We start from the raw sequence: 23,444 nt of genomic DNA on the forward strand, positions 1-23,444 counted from the left end.
GAAACCACTGTCTTGAGCCTTCAGGCCTTGAAATGGTCTGTCACCTTTCTGTTGCTGGCTCCAGAGTCCTACCTCATCTCTGTGCTCTCTCCACACCCTGTCCATGCTTGGTAAGTCATTGTTGCTTTGTTTTATGAAATTGTCCTCAAATTACTTACTCTGAGTGTGCAGTATCCTCATAGGATCCTGAGAGATTTACATGGCAGTTGACATTTTGTACCTAAATCTTTGACTTTACTCAGTTTTCCTCTACTTATTCCAGATAAAATTTTAAAAGTAGACCAACAGCTAAAAGTGTTATTTACAGCACTTAAATTATATTGTCACATTTCTTTCCAAAATTCAATGATACCAAATTATGCTTCCTCCTACTAATATTTAAGAACATAAGAGATTGCCATTTTGAATCTTTGAAATGTTAGCAAATAAGATGCAAATCATGCTTTAATTCATTTGCATTAATTACTAATATGAATGTTTTGTAATACTATCTTTTAATTCCTGTTATATGAGTGGCCATGCCTAATTTCACTTTCTATCCCTCATAGTATCTACCTACCTATGATAATCATCGTACAGTTGCATTGTCATTATTGATAATGTGGGTAACTAGATAGATAGTTGAACTATTAGACAAGCCAGAGAATAAATACATGTTGCTAAGCAGAAAACATTAAATGAGAGTACTTAGGGACCCACATGTGTTTTCAGACAATGGAGTAAAATTGGTTGAATAACCTTTACCCAAAGTGCTTGAGACCAGAGTGTTTGGGGGTTTGGATTTTTTTCAGGTTCTGAATATTTGCAGATAAATAATGAGATTTCTTGGGGATGGGACTCATCTCTCCCATCCAAGTACTAATCAGGTCTGTTCCAGCATAGCTTCTAAAATGTGATGAGATGGTATGCATTCAGGATGGTATGGCCATAGATGAGACCCAAGTCAAACATGAAATTCATCTATGTTACATATACACCACACACACACACACAGCCTGAAGATGATATACAATATTTTTAGTGCACCTGTGTTTTGATTGCAACCCATTACATGAGGTTACGAGTGGAATTTTCCACTTGTAGAATTGTATCAGTGCTCAAAAAGTTTTGAATTATGAAGAATTTCAAAACTTGGATTTTGACTACAATTGAACTATAACTGCAGCTTATAATTGTGTAATAAAAGTAGTAGTTAAAATGTATTGAATTCCTATTATTTTCCAGATACTATGTGAAGTAGTTTACATTTTCTCCCTCACCAAACACTTATCATATGCTCTGATGGATCAATATATCCAATAACTACTGAACCTTTTCTGAATATCATTTCTGAAGCCTGGCCACACCCCAATCTTTTCTCCAAAATACCTTTCATCCAATGAGACGTGAGCTCTAACATGATCTTGTTTTATTGATGCTGAAACATCACTGACATTTTATTCCTAAGTCAAGCAAAAATGGAAAAGTTGAAATTCCACTAGGTAGACAAACTGTTCTTGGATATTCCCAATTCACTTTCATAAGCACTGAGAGCTTGAAAGGTTATTGTATGCTGTAAACAATCCAATAACATTTGAGCCTTTTGCTGCTTAAAGCAAAGTGTTTGAGAGTCATCTATTGGAGAAAGGAGATTTTTAGGAAATTACCACAGAAAAGTTACTTCAAGTTCTATTTTAGAATAAAATGAAGAATTTCTGGGACAAAATGTGGCCAGTTTAAAGGTCTGTAAGCAAGTGTCTCCTGAGATAAGCAATATTGCCTGACAAACCTGGGGCCATAGTCATTTTGACGCTGTTCTCCCTCCTCAATTCTTCCCTTCTAAATAAAACATTCCCCACTCCCAAATTTTAACCTTTGTATTTTTCCAGTTTTAGAACATCAGTCTCACTTTCCTTGTTTTATTATTCCTTTCTTTCCCCACTTATAGGGACAGTAGCAAGAATACAGTCAGTTCTCTCCAGGGTTTGATATGTCAGAGGGCAGGGAGGGGGAATGGTATTTTTGCAAAAGAACCAAATGCTATTTCTGAGCTCTGTGGCTTTGCAGAGATTTTTATTTTTGTAAGAGGTTGTGTTTTATGTATTATAGTCTTAGATTTCTGCTTGTTGATGCGGACAGTCAAGCCTCCGTTTTAATTTTATATTACTTTGGCTGGTAATGATGACTCTGGAAGATGAGACTGAACTCAGGAACAAAATCTCCCTTACAGCCCGACTAAAATTGTCCCTGTTCATTTCCAGAAACAGCTAAAATTTAAGAAATGAAATGAAAAGAGTTGGAAGGAAAGTAATGACCCAATACCCCAGTCTCAGCTGATGACAGCAGCATCCATGGGTGTGGTCATCCAGATGTTAACTCCTCCAGATGTGCAGCCTTCTCCACCTCAAGGCAGACCCACCTGTTCTGTGCAACACTGGTGCATGTGAGGTCAGACTGCTTACCTTCAAGTCACACGGTAAAATAACAGACATTCTTTTTTAGCCACTGGGTGTTCCAAGCACAGTCTGCAGATCGTTCAGGTTTTGGATTCCCAGAGGAAGAAGCATCCACTTGTCCAAGGAAATGTCTGTAATACATGTTAAGTAGCCTGTGAGAGAGCCCTCTCATTTATTGGCTGAAACATGAAACGGAAAACATGTGCAGTGAGCACAGGGCCCCCACAGGCTCTGTGCCTTCCCAGGAAATGGAGAGATGAAGGATGGAGCAAACACGTGAATCCAAGCAGCCCACATGCCTGGGTGTTTCACAATGCAAAAAGCATCTGTTGAGTGGAAATCCTGGGCATGTGGATGAGAATTTATAGAGACAGATTGACTTCCAGCCTCTAGCAGGGATTCCATTCCCGCTGCTATGGGAATAGACTTTTCCATTAAGCAAGAAGGAAGCCATCCTCATTCCAGTATGTGTTTATTTATGCATTGGATGCACATATACTAAATTCCGATGTCTGTGTTAGGGTTGAGGCCTAAGGATGAATAAGGCATGGACCCTGCCTTCAAGGAACTCACTCTCCAATGAGAAGACAAAGAGAGAAATAACTATTTACAATACTGTGGAGCCAGTGTGGCTACAGAAACACACAAAAGGATTTAGGGGAAAAACAGGGGCCCATGGAGAACTATAAACTGAGAGTACTGGATATTTGTTGATTCATTTTCTTTTCCTCTTGATAACATTGCTTCAGTTTTTATTTGACTGTTCATCTCATTCACGCCCACTTGGTTGTGTCTTCAGTCCAGGGGTGGGTCCTACTTGGCTGAAGCCCACCATAATGTCTCCTGTGATCAGAATCATGAGTTTAGGATCCCAGTTCACATCAGTGTGATTCAAGAAGGAGGTGCTGGAGGTTTCTAGGGAAGAAGCTCAATTGCTTTATAAAGAGAACTGCTGAGAAATCCAGTCCTTCTGGCTGGTGGCTATGCTGTTCTCCATGAACTGTTTCACTGGGGAGGAGGATTCTTGGAATGGTGACGACACCACACTATGGAAGTTCAAGAGTAGAAATGAAATGTCACTGAGATTCATGCTCTTGCTGAGCCACCGCAAGCATTGCCTGAGGACTATGATACCATGTAGGAGCTCTTTGGTTAGATGGACTGACAAATTCCCTTTATTATCTAAACCACTATGAGTGGAGTTTTCTAATATTTGTACCCAAAGACAGAGAGAAAAAATTTATGCTAACAATAGCTAAGAGATATTCAACACTTACCATGTGCCAGGTACTCTGCTAAACACTTTCTATACATGACTTCCTCTACTTCTGACAATTCTAGGAGGTAGACAATCTTAATCCCATTTTATAGATTAGAGAATCGAGGTTTAGAAAGGTTAAAGGGCTGCATGGTTTAGACAAAAGAAGACCTGTAGTATGGTTTGTCTCCTTTGAAACTCATGTTGAAATTTAATTCCCATCATGAGATATCTAGAAGAGGGGACCAGGTGTTCATTAAAAGGTGAAAAGAGCTCTGCCTTCATGAATGGATTAATTGATTCGTGCAACTGATGGATTAATGGGTTCATGTGTAGTCTTGAGGATAGATCTGCTGTAATAGCCAGTTCAGCTAAGTCTCAGGTGTTTTTCTGTCTCTTGCCATGGGAATCTTGCACCACTTCAGGACTCTGCCAGCAAGAAGGTCATCACCAAAAGTCCTTGCACTAGAAACAAAGGCCAAACCAAACCTCTTTACTTTATACTTTATTAGCAAAAGAAAATAGACACAGACAGTCAGATTCGATTGATTTGGGGACTGAGTGATAACTACCCTGGTCACACATCAAATAGGCTGCCTTGTCTCCTGCCTGGAAACAGAGTAGCAGCAGGAGACTGGCCTGGCATCCTGTGGTGATTTGCATGCTGAAGCAGTAGGAAGCAGCAGGTCAATACTGCGTGATTTCTACATCACAGTAATGTGGATTTCAGGCTAGTAAAACAAGCACACACAAAACTAGTTCACTCTAACCCACTTAATGCAATATAGTACATGATAAGATAAAGAGATTCATGTATAGTATACCATGAGAGAATAAAGAAGGGGAAATCTATGCATTCTGGGGTTTTGAGAAAGTCGAGAGAAGATACCAAAGCTAAGTCTTCAAGACTGGTTAAGAGCTAACCAGGCTCATTTTAAATAATTGAGGACATCATTTTAGAAAGGGAGGACTACAGTACACAAAGGAAGTCACAGAGGTACAAAAATGGCATGGTTTGTGCATAAAGCTACAAGAAGTTTGATATCACCAGAAAATACGACATGTGTCCAAGAAGACAAGGATGAGGAAGCAACCAGGGATCATGTCTTGAAGTTCTTGGTATGGGACCTTTAGAAATGTGAGCCTTATTCTTTTAACTGATCGTTCCCTATGCTTAGCTGGTATCAAAATCACTAGACTACATGTGTGATCCAGCAGGTCTGAGCAGGAGCTACAGAGATTTCATTTTTCGTAAGTTCCCAGGAGGTGAAGCTGTTACTGATCCAGGAGACACACTTTGGGAAGCACTGCTGTAGAGAGCACAGTGCCCTGAGGGGCTTCAGACAGGGAGTGACATGGCCAACTTTACTGTTTGGAGAAGCTTCCAGACTCAAGGAAACACATCTCACCTGGTTGTGCAATAGATGCTTACCCACCCTGCTTCTCAACGACATTGATGCCTTAAATAAGACATAAGATCTTCAAAGCTTTCTTGGAACAAGGTTCCCATTCAGTTGTGTTGCTGTACTCCACTCATACTGTATAAATTGACTGAAGACCAACAGGAATCAGAAAATCACCTTTATTAACACTTAGCTTGCTATACACTCTCTAGTTGAGCTCATGTCTTCTGTCTCCATTCATGTCCAAGAGTGTTTGTGAGTCTGACAATTGGACAGAGGTATTCTTGAATGAGATATGTCATGGTTCTGAGCCTTTGTTTCTTGTTTATGAAAGGGGTGTGAAGATCACATCTATGTCAGCAGCAATGTAGTGTCATATCAAACATAATGAAGGAGTCATTTTTCTGTCCTTAGAGATATGTTTTTGGAAGGAGGTTGAGGAAGCAAGTACTCTGTGCTAAAGTGCTCCTGATAACCTGAAGACCAAATCAATGGCTTTTTTCTGGGTTATTAGCTGTTTTGTAAGCACATCCCAAAAATACTAAAGATGAGAAATTTTCAGGGCATTCTGCTTAGAATTTTGAGGTTCCTGTTGAAAAGAACCACAAAGATCATTCATCCCTGATTCCTGCCTAATGTGCAAATCCTCCCTGTGACATCTTCTTCGGTGTCATGTTCAGGCAGCACCTCTGGAGTGTGTTAATGTCACCTACCCATTATTCATGCAACATGTCAAGAATACAACTTGTAATTTTCTCCTTTAAACCTTCCTTTTTTTTTTGTCACTTTTTAAAAGCCTGGCTGGAGAGCAAACTCAGGACCTTATTCATTCTAAGGAAGTGCTCTCCCACTGAACTACACCCCTAGCCCTTGGTTTTTGGGGACAGGGCCTCACTATGTAGCTTAGACTGGCCTTAAACTCACTATGTATCCCAGACTGAACTCAAGCTCATGATTCTCCTGCCTTAGCATCCCAAGTACTGGGATTACTATAGACACCACCACACCTAGCTTTTCTCACTATTTTCTATCTCAGAGAACATACAGAAAACTCCCAGTATTCATACTGACCAAAATCCCAACCAACTTGCTCTCTCTCTTCTTTCTCTTCTTCTTCTTCTTCTTGTTTTGTTGTTGTTCTTCCTCTTGTTCTTCTTGTTGTTCTTGTTCACTCTGTCTCTCTCACCCTTCCTCTCCCTCTTTGTCTCCTTCTCCCCCCCTCTTTCCCTCTGTCTCCGACCATCCTCAGCCTCCTCTGCTCTCACATGCATTGGTTCAGTCACCAAACTCCTCACTTCATCATGCTTACCACACTTAGTACCATCTAATCAGTTGTCTTGCCCTTCTGGTACAAAATAAGCATCATTGTTATTCTCTTTTTTTTTTAGCTGTGAATTTAATATTTTTTTTATTTATTCATATGTGCATACAATGTTTGGGTCATTTCCCCCCTACTCCTCTACCCCCTCGCTCCAGGCAGAAACTGTTCCGCCCTTATCTCTAATTTTGTTGAAGAGAGAACATAAACGATAATAAGAAGGACAAAGCATTTTTGCTAGTTGAGATAAGGATAGCTATACAGGGAGATTCCTAGCATTGCTTCCATGTACAAATGTGTTACTTTCTAAGTTAATTCTTCTCGAACTGACCTTTTCTCCAGTTCCTGATCCCCTTCTCCTATTGGGCTCTGTCACTTTAAAGTTTCTGCATTAGTTCCTTTGCATTGAAGACATCAAAAACTATCAAATTTTTTTGGTTTCTTACCTATCCTCACACCTCCCTTGTGTGCTCTCTCCTTATCATGTGGCCAAAGTCCAATCACCTTGCTGGATTTGCCCTTGATCTAAAGTCTGCATATGAGGGAGAACATACGATTTTTGGTCTTCTGAGCCTGGCTAACCTCGCTCAGAATGATGTTCTCTCGTTCCATCCATTTATTTGAGAATGATAAATTTCATTCTTCTTCATGACTGAGTAGAATTCTATTGTGTATAAATACCACATTTTCTTAACCCATTTTTCAGTAATGGGGCATCTTGGCTGTTTCCATAACTTGGCTATTGTGAACAATGCTGCAATAAACATGGGTGTGCAGGTGCCTCTGTAGTAACCTGTGTCACATTTCTTTGGGTATATCCCTAGGAGAGGAATTGCTGGGTCATATGGCAGATCTATGTTTAGATTATTAAGAAGCCTCCAAATTTTTTTCCAGAGTGGTTGCACCAGCTTGCATTCCCACCAGCAGTGTACGAGGGTTCCTTTTTCCCCATATCCTCGCCAACATCTATTATTGGTGGTAGTTTTGATGATGGCTATTCTAACGGGTGAGGTGGAATCTTAGTGTGGTTTTGATTTGCATTTCCTTTATGGCTAGAGATGGTGAGCATTTTTTCATGTGTTTTTTGGCCATTTGAATTTCTTCTTTTGAGAAAGTTCTGTTTAGTTCAGTTGCCATTTCTTTATTGGTTCATTAATTTTGGGAGAGTTTAGTTTTTTGAGTTCCCTATATATTCTGGTTATCAGTCCTTTGTCTGATGTGTAGCTGGCAAATATTTTCTCCCACTCAGTGAGTGGTCTCTTCAGTTTAGAGACTATTTCTTTTCTTGAGCAGAAGCTTTTTAGTTTTATAAGGTCCCATTTGTCTATACTTTCTCTTAGTTGCTGAGCTGCCAGGGTTCTATTGAGGAAGTCCTTGCCTATACCTATTACTTCCAAAGTATTTCCTACTCTTTCCTGAACCAACTTTAGAGTTTGGGGTCTGATATTAAGGTCCTTGATCCATTTTGAGTTGATACTAGAACAGGGTGATAAACATGGATCTAGTTTGTTTTTTGCAGACGGCTAACCACTTTTACCAACGACTTTTGTTGAAGAGGCTGTCTTTTCTCCATCATATATTTTTAGCGCCTTTGTCAAAAATAAGGTGGGTATAGTTCTGTGGATTCATATCTGGGTCCTCTATTCTGTTCCACTGGTCTTCATATCTGTTGTTGTGCCAGTACCATGCTGTTTTTATTGCTATTGCTTTGTAATATAGTTTGAAGTCAGGTATTGTGATACCTCCAGCATTGCTCTTTTTGCTGAGTATTGCCTTGGCTATTCACAGTCTGTTGTGTTTCCAAATGAATTTTAGGGTAGATTTTTCAATCTCTTTGATGAAAGTCATTGGGATTTTGATGGGAATTGCATTAAACATATGGATTGCTTTTGGTAGTATAGCCATTTTTACTAGCTGATTCTACCAATCCATAAGCATGGGCGATCTCTCCACCTTCTAGAGTCTTCCTTGATCTCTTTCTTCAGGGGTTTGTAGTTCCCCTTGTAGAGGTCGTTCACATCCTTTGTTAAGTTTACTCTTAAGTATTTGATTTTTTTTGAGGCTATTGTAAATGGAATTGTTTTCATATATTCTTTCTCAGTTTGTTTGTTATTAGTGTATAGAAAAGCTAATGATTTTTGTAAGTTGATTTTATATCCTGACACCTTGCTGTAGATGTTAATGGTGTCTAGGAGTTTTGGGGTAGAGTTTTTTGGGTCTTTAAGGAATAGGATCATATCTTCTGCAAACAGGGATATTTTGACAATTTCTTTACCTGTTTGTATTCCTTTTATTTCTTCTTCGTGCCTAATTGCTCTGGGTAGGAATTCCACTGCTATGTTGAATAGGAGTGGAAAGAGTGGGCACCCTTGTCTGGTTCCTGATTTTAGAGGGAATGGTTTCAGTTTTTCTCCATTAAGTATAATGCTGGCTGTAGGTTTGTCATATATAGCTTTTATAATGTTGAGGTACTTTCCTTCTATTCCTAGTTTTCTTAGAGCTTTTATCATGAAATGGTGTTGGATCTTGTCGAAGGCTTTTTCTGCATCATTGTTATTCTAAGTTAAATTATCTGATAGCTAGTAAACCAGAACAACTCTTTGTATTATTATTCATCTTTTGGATTTCCAATTTTGTTTCTTACTTGTATCTTTGGCCCATTTTTTAAAATATGGGACTCCTGGCCTTTTCTTGTTAATTTCTAATATATATTTATATATTTTAGGTATCAGTCCCTTATTGGCTTGTTATAGTTTTCAAACAAGTGGATAGAGTTTGTACCAGCAGACCAACTATACTAAAAGTATTCTAGAGTATGTTGTGCAGGCAGAAGAATGATTAGAGATGCAGGAAATATAGAGAGCCAACAAAGTGTAAAGTTATCATTAAATCTAAGTAGATATTTACATTTATTAATAGATATATAAAGAAAAATGAGATCTTTTTCTTGCTTAAAATGTATTTTAGGAACAATTAAAATTAACAACAGGAACACTTACGTAAAGAAGAGATAGAGTTAAAAAGTTCTAAGTTCTTTGGATTGTTCAGGAGAAGTGTAGCAAAGAGATTAATATTCATTTGGTTTTTTTTTACATTTTTACTAGCATATGTTAGTTGTACAGGGGGTTTTCATTGTGACATGTACATATGTGCTTACAAAGTATCTTAATTAACTCACCCCCTCCATCATTCTGCCTCATCCCCTCTTCCTAGAGCAATTTCCACATATTCATTGCTCCATTTTCATACACAAAGTACATCAACCATATCCACCCTCGTTTGCCTTCTCTGTCTACCCTCATCCTACCAGATTAATATTAGTTTTTAATCATTAAGAACAAAAAACCTATATTTTTAAAGTCACTAAAATGACAAAGTTTTTTTATAAAATTGTTAACAGCAGTTGACTCTGGATTGTGAGACAATATGTACATTTTTGTTGTTTATGATTTTTACTTCTTTCCACTTTTATAAAAAAGTACATAATGCATCATAAGTAGAAAGTAATACAAAATGCCATCTTTGGTATGAGAAAATAATGCAATTCTGTCACCTGTTTTAGCACATAGCAAAAGACTTCTACAGTAGGGGAAATGCCACACTCAGTGACTTTGAGACCTTCTCTAGTGCGAAAATTCCAAGTTTCTAGTACATTATCTCTCTAGTCACATCAATTTCAGTCTTTAGAGGAGCTGAATCTGGAGAGTCATTCTCAGACAGCATATGTTATAACAGACATGATCAGAGAATATTTCAACCTCTTATCCCAAACCAACATGGATTTGGATATAACTACTTCCATGTTCTTTTCTATGTTAATGCAGCCGGGGGCCCAGAAGATTCAGTTCTGCAATAGAACAAAGCATTGCGGCTTTGCAACATGCACAGTTTTCTTCTGCCCTTCATGAACCACCTGGGAATATGTATGATACCATGGTCAGTCTTCTATTGGGACATCTTGAGTTTGGACCCCTGCTCTGCACACCACACACTATGTGACCTTGGGGAAATTCATAGAGATCAATTACTTAATTTCTAACTATGTAAGGGAATAAAAAGTAGGGCAGGATTGGAAGTGGAACTTCCCTGAAGAATGTTGGGAAACTCCCAAACACTTTGCATAGCTCTGAGATACTCACTGTGAGGAGGGACCAAACTCCACCAAAAACCAAATGGACATTTGCCCAGTGACCAAGGGGTGCAAGGAGCAAGGAGAAGAGGAGTGGCCTAAACTTAATGCACTTTCCACAAAGACAGATTAGAGCAGGTGTGTCTGTGGGTCCCAGGAAAGGAAGGCTAGTTCAGTGTCCTTACACCCTGAAGATCTGCCCAATCTGCTCAGCAGAGGCCCTGGAATTTGGATGTGAAGTTAACAGGCATATCCTAAACATGCTGAGCCTCTCAAGTTCTACAGTAGTGGGAAAATGTCTTGTCTTTTTTGACTCTGGGATAGCTTGCCACCCCAAAGGGAGAGGGCAGGCTCTGCTGTTTTCAGCTTCTTTCCAAGTCTCTAACACAGCATGGGACCACATCTGATATCCCCTAAATCTTTTCCACTGAGTGTTCAACTTCCTTTCCATCATCCTTGACAAATAGCCATGTGCCTTCTGTTTTAACCTCCCTGGTAACAGGAAACACACCCCTTACTTGGCTGCATTTTTTCCCCATGTTTCTTGGAAATTCCTCCCTTTTCATGAGCAGAAACTTATCTCGTTGTAGTTCTTTTCTTTCTGGTGTTAGGTAGAATGGCCATATTATTTATTATTTACCTAGTTTTATGTTTGAGACTAAATAGGGGCATTATTAATAATTGTACCAGGAACTCTCTTGGCAAAACAAGACATAGACTTAGGTTTACCCCAAGAGTAACTAGGACAATGCTGGTCCCCCCTTCCTTAACAATAACTGATGTTTAAAGTCACTTGGATTATCCTCTAGAACAAACAAGGAAGCTTCTTTCTTTAGTAGAAAGATAATTGGACTGAAAGCAAGAATCAGGTATGTGATTTTTGGGGGACTATGTCAGGAAGAGCCAGTTGACTCCCAAGATTCAATGTGTCATTCTAATAGCTAAGGAAGAAAAAGCAGTTGCAAACATTTTGACACATGAAAAGTCTGTCAGAGGATGTGAGGTGAGCTTCATGAACTGTGAAACATAAACTGTGGCTTTATTTGTTCTGCAGAAGCATTAAAAATTACAAATTGAACATGAAGCAGTGTAGTGTGGTGGTAATGGATTCCAAATTTTGGTCTGCAGCCTGGAGTTGAGCTGGTTACATCATAATCTGCTGGGAAGTACATAAAAATCAGATTCCTGGGCCTCACTTCAGACTTTCCAAAGAGGCCGATAGCAATTGCAAACTGAAGCGCTCTGGAAGCATTTCCAGTGATGAACCAAGTTGAGATCCACCAGCAAAACAGCCAAGAGCACCAACTTTGATGCCATCATTTCATTCATTCCACAAACACTTATTGTGCACCTACCATGTGCCACACATATTCTAGGTGCAGGAAAGCAAGCAGTAAACACACATACCCTTCTACACACACGCACACGCATACACTCACACACACATACTCAAAGGCATAAAAGTCAACCAGATTTTTGGATCAAGGCTGGTCTATGTGACTCAACTTCTTGATACCTTAGTTTTCAACTCTTAAAATAAGGACAATAATACCTACCACATAGAGTTGTGATGTTTAAATAAGATAATGCACTTACCCGAAAGGCTAGAGTACTTGATAAACAATAGTTATAAAGACCACATCACGTTGATGACAAGAATGATATCAAAAACAACAGCAATAAAGCTAAAAATGGAACAAAAGAAGGTCTTTCAGTTTCTTCCCAAGGAGATGTTAAAGATTAATTATCATCACATCCAAGTTCTCAGAGGACATGTGGTGTGTTTCACTATAACTTTGGGTGGCCTTTCTTAACCACTCTTGGTCTCAATTAAAAATGAAGGACCTAGATATGATGATAAATACAGATTCCCTCCAACATTAATGTTCTATAAACTCCAATTCTCTCCACATGCCTCAAAAACAAAAAACAAAACAAACAGCATTCATGCAGTGAACCACATTGTAGGCTTTCTTCTAGACCATTCCAGCTGCTGGTGTTGACTTGACATGAGACCCCAGTCAAATACATAGTTCCAGACATGATCTGAACTCAAAAACACACAGTGAAAGAAATGACAAGGAAATTAAAATGGAAAAGAGTTGATCTATACCTTCTATCATTCTAGCTATTATTCATGGGCAGGCCTCAGACCAAGCTCTTGTCCCCAACAATTGAGATAAGACAAGAAGAAAATGGACAGAGAACTGAAAACGATATGTAAGCTAAGACCACCAGGGACTAAGGCAGGGCCATAGAGGAGGAAGAGGAGGCTGAGAAGCTGCCCATTTTTGCAGGCAACAGCCTTTGCTTCTCCAGGGATGTCAGCAGAAATTGTAATGAGAACATCTTGGCCAAGGCCATGAGTCACTGTTCAAAACTGGGTTGGGCCCGTTGTCCTGGGAGAATTTCACAGTTTTTTTTGTTTTTTTTTTAACATGATCCCCAAACTCTACTCCTCCACTTTAGGTTGTCACTCAAGAAAGAATCAAAGACCTCCATTTGTATGTCCTCAAGAGTCAGATGCTTAGGAAGAATAGCAGTGGTGATGAGGGCAGCCAGGAGCTGAGACAATGCAGTTCATGGAGATATTAGCAAGACGGCTCTTAGGAGGGAAACCTCAGCTCTCTCTGTTCACACAACTTTGGTCCAGAATCCTGATGAGAGGCAAACACTGAAATACAATGGAAGAGCAAGGAGTTGAAAGGAGAAGCAACTTCCAACAAGTCACTGGCCATAGTCTGCCATGTACAACTATGTATGGAGTTTGGGCACTGCATAGTTGCAAAGGGTGCCATTCCTACAGAGCAGTAGGCAGAATTTTTCTGCAAATGGCCAGATAATAAATATTTCTGGTCTTGTGGGCTATATGGTCGCTACTACAGCTATTTGATTCTGCAACTATAGCTAGGGTTGCTACATAAGATACAGGACATCATGCATTTTTATTTGCTAAGTCTGGTGCCCTATTTGTAGCATGAATGCAGCCATGAATGATAAATAAACAAGTAGGCATGGCTGAGTTCCAATAAAATTTCCTTTACAAAAGCAGACAGTGGGCCAGATTTGATGATGATAAGAATGGAAACCCCCTAGAATTTTGTAATTCAGCCTTCCTTGCCAGTCAGCTATACCAACAAGGCAACTCAGTTTTTCAAACTGGTTAGAAAAGTAGCTTTGAAACAAACATGTTTGACCATAAGTTCCACAGTAAGAAGCACATTTCATAGCCTGATTAAGCTTCACATGTCATAATTAGCCTTGTAGAATATGATACACTCTGTAATATACTACACTTTATCATATTCTAATATTTTTTTAAATGGTGGTGGTAGCTAATACAATTAACTTCACAATCTTCTAATAGGTTTGCTGTACTTGGAGCCAGGAGATCTGAGTTTCAGTCTTAGTTCCAACTCTTGCCAACCATGTATTCTTAAGAGTACCATCTGACTTGAAAACTTATATCACAAATGCAGATCATAATTGTTTCAGAGCAACTTCATAAAAGAAACATGAAATAATTCAGTTCCCTGAATTGGTGGTACCTGAGCTGGTCACAGGTAGTACACAGGTGAGTATTGTATATATTTAATTCTTTGTGAAGATATGCAAATTATATCAAAATGCATTTAATAGTGATATAAAACTTCCTTGTAAAAATAAATTTATTTAAGAAAATATATTAATTTATTTAAAGGACAAATTTAAGGAAGTAATAGTCCAAGGTATACATGAATGTTGTAAAATGTATGCAACTGATGAGTGGGGGAAGTTTGGGAAGCTTGGAGACAAGGTATGAGCAAGGGCAACCTGAAAGATGGTAGATGTGACATGGCAACACCTCGGAAACCTGAGCTGAGTGTGTGATTTATTGTCAATTCCCTATCACTAAGAATAAATAGGTGTTCAATGTGTACTTATGACGGACTGATGCATGGATGAATGGATGGTGAATAATTGACAGATTGATGCTGGAAGGATGATAGATGAATGGATATAAGTGAAATAATCAAATCTCAACTTTTTGGAATCAGATGGACTTATTTTGGAGTTACAAAGGATGAGGCATAGTGTGAAAGGAGTCAGTGACTTCAGGGCCCAGGAGTAGAGGGCAGCAGGGGCAGACATTCTTCCTCTGAGGTGTCATCTGGATGCTAAAACCTTCCACACTGCCATAATTTGCACTGAGCAATGGAAACACTAGGCTAAGACAGGAAACACTAAACTGAGGCCAGTTCTTTGCCCACACTGAAATGTCATTCCTGGACGAAGGTACTTTGAGCAAATGCCCAGAAAAGAAAGAATGGGTAGAACCATCTAGAGCTGTAACTGCTTGGAATTGCTGACTCATCTAAGTCTGAATTTCTAATCATTTGCTTAAGAGAAAGGCCCCTGAAAGCTACAATCTAAAAGTATCAAGGGCACTAGGGACCAGCAGCAATCCCATGTCAAGGGACAATAAAGTAGGAACTCCCTTCAAAGGTCCAAATTATGATGGGGTGGGGAATTTTTGCATTGGGAGATATCTTAAATGGCAAATTGCAGCCCCTATAATTCAAGTGTTCTATACTTCTCTTATGCAAAACCCTTTAAGAATATGACATGTTTGACATAGTTTTGCAACTAGGATGTCCCCTTTTGTGTTCACCTGCTAGTTTCATGCTGAAGGATTTAGGGAGACTACTTGTCTTCCTGTCTTTCCTGCTATCCCCTCAGCACTCCCTTAAGCACTAACTTAATTCACCAATGAAGATCAATTTCCATACAGTGTTAATTCAAGTAGGTCTATATTTCAAATTTTTCAATGTAATAATAGGATGAATGCCACCTTTTCTTCATTTTTTGGTCCAGTCTTGTGTGTGTGTGTGTGTGTGTGTGTGTGTGTGTGTGTGTGTGTGTGATTTGAGATTGAAAAGAAGTACCAAAATCTTACTTTTGGGATACAGGGAAAAGTGAAGTCAAGAGCCTGATAACTTTGCTATACAGTCCAGGTAAAACCCCGTTGTCCTACAAAGTTCCAACTTGCCTCTTCCATCTCATAAAGTCCCAGTCACACCAAACATGGATCTGAAAGAGAATGTCTGTTGATAATGACTAAACCAAAGCATTGCTCTTCTGCTCCATTTACCTGCCTTAGGCCTTTTAGGAAAGTAAATCTGTCTATTTGTCAATATTTACTCTGTCTCTGCCCACCACAGAAGAAAGGAAAACTATTTTCACTGTCAAGCTAGTGTTTAGACAAAGGATTTGTAGACTTTCTTGGAGTTATGGAAAATCCATCACCCTCACTTAACCTTTGGCTTTTATGAGGCGGTGGCTTTTCTCCCACCATTCTTTCCATCAGAGATGACAGTATATGACTTGTCAAGTGGTAAGAACTCAGGCTTAAAATTATTTTATCCAGAAACTTGGGGAAGCAGATGTTTGAAGTACAACTCAGTCTCAGAGACTGAAGTCAGCTCTGCTGATTCTAGGAGCACAGGCAATGGGACTCCGCTAGGGACCCAAATAGAAGACACGACCAAATGCTAAAGCATTTATAGGAAGTCCATATACTTCAGTCCTTGGAAAGTTCACCAATCCAACGCATTTATTCCAATCCATCAATAGTACACCCAGTGTACTTATCATTGAAAAGAGTCTTACAGGCTCTTCTGCTGACACATCCAAAGTTGCTAGAACCAAAGTTTATTCAGAAGGCCTGTATTCTCAAGAGTTGACAGGGTTCTGATCTCAAGGGATAACAGTGTTTGCATCTGGAACACTGGTCTGCTTTAATGGGGCTTCTGTCATCTCTGTCACAGCCACCTGGCTTCAGATTTCCAAGCCACCTGGAACAGACTCCCTGAAAAGTCATTTGCTGGATGAGGAGGAAAAACAAATCCACTCCCTGCCTTTGCCATTCAGAAGAGCCCTTGGGGTTTATAAAACAATCTGAGGGGCAAAATTCAAGCCACATCTGAGAAAGAGCTTCAGGGGCTACAGCCACTCTGCCGAATGTGCAATCACATACACTGCTCCAGCAAAAGCTAGCATCAAAAGCCAAGTTTCCCAGCCCTAAGTCTAAAGTCTTCTCCACCAGGCCTCACTCCAATGTGAGAGTGAGGACCCCAATCCCTCTAGGAAGATTTGAGGTCAGCACAGTAGCTGTTCTTGGGCCTTGAGTAGCTTGAGTAGCTTGAGGATGCCGCCGTCCTCACATGGTCCGCTCTGCATAACGTCGTTGGTTGTGTTCGTAAGATGCTCTCAGAAACAAGCAGCCCTGCCTTAGGGATCACCAGGTCCTACAACCTGTTCTCCAGACTGCTCCTGGGGTGGTCACAGTGTGAAACCACACAACTCCTCCTCTGGTGGCCCCCTGCCCAGGAACAGTGGAGAGGGATCCCTCACCTCCAGGAACCTGGCTCACCCCTTTCCAAAGTCCGTTGAGCTGGCACCTGGCTGGGCTCTCTGAGTTGCAGCAGCACTTACTTTGAGAAGTCCCTTTGTGAGACAAACCTACTCACTTCTCAAAGAGCATGAGGCAGGGTATTAGTTTTCTTATTACTGCTGTAACAAATTACCACAAACTTTTTGGCTTCAAGTGACACAAAGTACTTTGGAAGCCAGAAGCCCAAAATGAGTCTTCCAGGGCTAAAAATGTTTGCAGGGCTGGTTCCTTCTGGAATCACCAGGAGAGAATGCATTCCTTGCCTTTTCTGCATCTAGAAACTGCCTGTACTCAATCGCTTATGGCCACCTCACTCCCATCTCCGCCCTCACTGTCCCATCTCCTCTCACTCTAACTTTCCTCTCTCCCTGTTGTGTAGACTCTTGTGATACTAGACTCACATAGATCATGCAGAAAAACCTACTCACCTCAGGATCTTTCACTTTATCACATATGCACATTTTTTTGTGCCATGTGAGGGAACATACTTGCTGGTTCCAGAATTAGAATATGAACATCTTTGAAGGGCAGGGGGCTTTGTTCATCCTGTTACAACTGGTTTCCAGGGCCTTCTGTGTTATTCCTTCAATAAGCCTACCCTGTACTCCAGCCAGGCCCAAACACTGCTTCTGTGGCCTGGAAACAGCTGAACCTGTTCGTTTGAGTGTTCCCATATTTATTAGCTTCTGGGAGGTACAGATTACATCTTGTTGGACTCCCTCCTTCGTGTCTAGCACATAACCCACTTGCTATATACCAAGCTCCACTGTGAACCCTATAAATGCATAAAAACATGAATGCTTATAACAATGCTATTAGCAGGTACTATTGCCATTTCATAAATGAAGACATCTGTGTGCTAGGGGACCTTACCTTGCCTTAGTCATACAACTAGGGAGCAAGGGCCAGGATTTGAACCTGGGTAATCTGAGTCTTGAATTCCTGCTTATAACCACTTCTTACCTGGCCTCCCAAAGAGGGGCTTCTCAGCAAATACCTAGTGAAGAAGGAAGGGCAAGATCCAAGCACCATAACTGTACTCTCAGAGAGCTAAGCCTTGAGTGTGAGAGTAAAAGAGAAGCTAGGAGGAAGGGTCTCCTGAACTTCTAAGTAAGCATACTCCAAGAGACAAGGGGACAGCTCGAGTGTCACTGGGCTTTGTGACAAGATCATATGTTGTCTCCCATCTCCTGGGTACTCCATGATGAAAGAGGCTTACCTGCTTTTTCTGACTACCATATATCTCAAGACTAGCAATCTACCTTTTCAGAGTAGGTGCTTCATTCATAATTTTTTATTTCATGAGACGACTTAAAGGTGCACTGACCACACATTTTGTTCAGTTACTGAATAGCCAACTATTAAAAGGCAACACTCAGCCAAAGCCAAGGACAGCACAGACTCTGACCATCACAGATGAAGTTTTGCACTTCCTTGGACTATTTCTCTGGAAGGCAGGGCCTGAGGCAGAGAATTTATTAGAATTATGCTATGACCCAGAACCATCCCTGGGTTACAGGGGTGAAGACAAAAGGTGGGAAAGGTGAGGAATTATTTTCTCTTGCTGTGTAACAAATCACCCTCACAACTCAATGGTTTGAATCAATACATATTTGCTATCTCATACAGTTTTTGAGGGACAGAAACCAGGGTTGGCTTAGTTAGGTGGCTCTGCTTCAGGATCGCTCATCAAGAGTCAGGCTGTCTAGCTGGGGCACAAAGATTACCATGCTCATCCAGGTGGCAGCTGTTTCAAGACTTCAGTTCCTTACCACCTGAACTCTCCTTAGGGCTGCTCACAGAACATTGAGGCTGGCTACCCCAGAGGAAACAATCGAAAGGAAATTAGAGAGAGTGTGTGTTAGTTTGCTAGTGCTGGCGTAACGCTACAGACTGGGAAGCTTAAGCAGCAATTCACTTTCTCACAAATCTGGAAGTTATAAGTCTGAGACCAAGGTGTTGGCAAGGTTTTGTCTCTTTAGGCCTCTTCCCTTGGGTTTCAGATGGCCATCTTCTCACTGTGTCCTCACGTGGTCTTTCCTCTATGTGTGTCCATGTTTATGTCCAAATTTCCTCTTGTAAGGACACCATACTGGATTGGGAATGATTTTCATGGCTTCATTTTGACTTACTCAGACTAATAAAGACTTTGTCTTCAAATACAGTCACATTGAAATGTACCTGAGTCAGGGCTTCAACATGTGAATCTTGGCAGTACACAAGGTAGCCCATAGCAGAGAAGGGAGCCAGTGACTCTTTATGACCTAACCTTGGAGATGGCATCTCATCAGTTCTCTAGAAGCAAAGCACTAGTCCAGTTAATGCTTAAGAAGAGACAATGAAGATCCACAAATCCACAAAGAATTTGTGGACATTTTTAGATCCATCACAGAGGAGGAGACAAGAGGAGGATGCATTGTTGAGCTGGCCACAGCTAAGTGGATCTTATGGAAGGGACCATTCCCTGTGAAATAAACAAACTACTATCCATAGTCAGGGTAAGAAGAAGAATTTGCTCATCAACTCCCATCATCAGTTAGTCAGTGCCCTCCAGAAACGGGCATTAATTCTTGGACTCTGGGTGCCTCAAGCATGGTATCCAATGGGGTCACTTGCAGCCAACAGAGAAGTCCAGACCAGAGTGAGCCGTGGGCAGATCTGAGGCCAGACACCATCAGATAGCATCTATGTGAGGCTAGATGGGGTCTTGTGGAGGCAGTGGCTGCTGCAGTACTACCAAAAGATCTGAAATTCAAATCTATCAACAATGGACTTCTTTCACAATTTCATTTCAGCATACTATACTGAATTTTACAGTTGTGACTTTAGCGTGCTGGCCCAATCTCTTCTCAGTGCCATCCACTCCAACAGTCACTATGATGACTATTGAAGACACTTTCATTTGAGGAAATGGAAAGGCACGTTCTGGCTGTAGGAACCACCACAGGGGCCACTGGTACACCTGCCACCATGTTAAGAGGCTGTCTTTCCTCTCTGATGGGGCTAGTCTAAACTGAGGACTCCACCAGCTTTTGTGAAGTCTATTTCTTATAGTTTGATACCCCAAAACAAAATGTAGTTGGGGCACCACACTGTCTCCTTTTCTTCCTATTTTGTATATTCTTTCTGTCTAGATTGGAGAGGCTTAATCATACATGTTGCACAGGATTTGGAAGATTATTTTCCTTTTGAGGAGGCATTTTTATTTTTGTAATTCATCCTCACAAGAAGTGAAGCATTTCAAGTAAAACCTTGTTTCCAAAGACCCATGGCCTAAATGGGAAATAAACATCCATAAAATAAACACAGTCTTTTAGGGTTACTTAAGTAGTTTTATAAATACTAATATACCAAATAATTCTTCAGCATTAGCATTCTAATCTAAACTAATCTCTATTATGTTACCACATTTTATTATTATTCAAACTTTATAAAAATGTGTTGGCTCAAAGAGACTTTGAATTTGTTTTAAATCTGTATAATTAAAATGTGCCTTTAAATATCTATATTAGCATCATACTCTTTATTGTTTGAATAACTTGTTCTATATTTGAAATTAATGGTTTTTGTTGGTATCACTAATTATTATAGCACTATATAATAACAGTTATTCATTTTTCTCCAGCAGACTGATAGAATTTTAATATATACCAAGGAGCCAGGGCCAAGATTTGCACCCCCATCAGAAACAGAGAAAGCATCTTTCAACATGAATTGAGAAAGGATTCAAGTTGTCTGTGTTGATCTTTTCTCCCAGAGAAGTTGGAAACTTATCCAATCTTAACAATGTGGGAAAAGTGAGTTCTGTCACCAGTCAAGACTGAGTTTGAACACCACTCTATTCTTTTTCAGCCATATGGCCAAGGACAAGTGAGCCTCAGTTTTCTTACGGGTAAAATGAGGATAATACCACCTATCTTGCAAGGATAATTTGAGGAGCCGAGAAATAACATATATTAAATGCCTTGCTCAGCTTTTGTCGCATAAAGAGGATCTCAGTAAATGCCAGTTCCCTTTCTCTCTCTCCTACCAAAGGGCATGTATTCCTGGGCCCCTTTCCGAACATTTTATTCTTGCCTGGCAAACCTTCCTACTTTCATCTACATTTTACCTATCCTTTAAAGTCCTGGTCCTCTAAGAGGCCTGTCCTGTCCTGGAGCTCAGCACCTCTATGTGAACTTCCATAGCATTCAGTCAGTAACACGAAGTTCATTGCATACTGGGTCTTAATGTCATTTTAATTTGCCCAATCAGATCATAACTTCTTTGAATGGAAAGCTATATCTTCAACTCTATTCTCTCTCCCTCTCCCCACATCACACTCATAATACGGGACTGTGTATCCTAAAGATTCTTAGAGAAGACTGAACTGAAGTTAAATATATAACTGATAATTAGAAAATTATGATTTTTTTTAGTAAAAGAGAACCTCTTCATTCTTCATCTCAACTTGCTCAAAGAGCAACAGGGACTGAAGTCCAAATGAGTCCTACAGCAGAGCGCCAAGCCACTTAGGCTGTTCAAAAGCCATATGGTGGACAGTAAGAACCAAGATGTCTTATAGGTACCATAATAGAATACTGGAAAATCTGAGCTATTTAAATGCCTACTCTGAAATTTTCTTATGATTTTACTAAATTAATTAAGCACTCCTCTTGTCATTTGCAAGATGCGCTAATATTGCCCACCTCACAGGGTTGGGAGAGTTCTGTTGTTTTTTTTTTTATTCATATGTGCATACAAGGCTTGGGTCATTTCTCCCCCTTGCTCCCACCCCCTCCCTTACCACCCACTCTGCCCCCTCCCTCTCCCCCCCACCCCCTCAATACCCAGCAGAAACTATTTTGCCCTTATCTCTAATTTTGTTGTAGAGAGAGTATAAGCAATAATAGGAAGGACCAAGGGTTTTTGCTGGTTGAGATAAGGATAGCTATACAGGGAGTTGACTCACATTGATTTCCTGGGCGTGTGTGTTACCTTCTAGGTTAATTCTTTTTGATCTAACCTTTTCTCTAGTTCCTGGTCCCCTTTTCCTATTGGCCTCAGTTGCTTTTAAGGTATCTGCTTTAGTTTCTCTGCGTTAAGGGCAAAAAATGCTAGCTAATTTCTTAGGTGTCTACCTAGCCTCACCCCTCCCTTGTGTGCTCTCGCTTTTATCATGTGCTCAAAGTCAGGTTGGGATAGTTTAATGGGAATGCACAAATATGGGAGGGGCATCCTTATGGCTGGGACTCTGGGGTCAGGTTCAATTCCCAGATCCTCTGCTTACTACTGTGTGATATCGGGTGAGTTCTTGCACCTCAATATCATCATCTGCCTCTTAGGTTGCCATAGGTTGAGTGAGAGAATAAATATACATATAAAATGCATGGCTATTACCACACGATGGGCCTGGCCCCATCACTGGCATTTGGTTGGCACTTCATGAATGGCAGCTACTGTTATAGTTAAGTGGGGTGGGCTTTTGAGGGGAACAGGAAATTCATTATGAATAACAGCAGCAAGGACTGTACTCTGTGCGAAAGCTGGACTTTGTGACCAAGGAAACTGTGTGGAGCAAAACCGTCATTTTCTCTATCAGCATTATAAATAAACATGCATGATACATTCTGCAATCTGGAGGTGGGGGAAATATGCAAACATATTTTGCACCCTGAAATTATTAATAAATAATGGGTTTCTCTGTCTGGTTTTATCCCCCAAACAAATGAAATACACATGTCCCATAAGCATGGCCCCCTAGCAAAAACAACTGTGTTCCTGATGTTTGCAACACCCATAGCTGAAGACATGTTATGACCTTTGTGAGTGTGATCACCATGTAAGAACACAGCCTTTTCTTCACTATGAACAGACTAACGTGGCTCGGTAACCTTCCTGATCTTGCAGTTTCATTCCTTGAGTATCTCTTGTATTTTTTGTTTGGTGAACAGGTCTTTTTGAAGTCTGACTGCTTTGTACTTGTGACGAGTCAACTTCCTTTCTTTGCTGCATGCTTTTATCTCTGAGTCTTGCCTTCAAAGTTCTGAGGCCAGTTGCAACCACTTTCATATTCATCTTTTCCATTGCTAAGGTTGTTTGCCAAGTTGCTGCCAATGGATGGTGCTTTTATTAAAGAGATGGTGGGCCAGGAATGGTGGAACATGTCTGTAAAACCAGCACTCAAGAGCCTAAGGCAGAAGGATTGCAAGTTTAAGGCCAGTCTGAGCTACATAGTGAGACTCTGTCTCAAAAGAAAGAAAGAAATTTAAAAAAAGAGTTGGTGGGCAGGATGGGACTGTTGGGAATTGCATAACAGGGAAGATGAAGAAGGCTCCAGCCTGGTACATCTGCCCCAAGATAAACATAGGTCATCTTCCATATCTGGTAATAACGTGGAAGTGTGTTGGCCCATATGCAAGGAGCTGCAATCATGGGGCACAAAGCCACCCAAAACTGTGTTAATTAGGACTTTGTTAATGAGCTCCA

The sequence above is a fragment of the Castor canadensis genome, chromosome 8 (genome assembly GCF_047511655.1).
Source record: "Castor canadensis chromosome 8, mCasCan1.hap1v2, whole genome shotgun sequence".
NCBI lineage: Eukaryota > Metazoa > Chordata > Mammalia > Rodentia > Castoridae > Castor > Castor canadensis.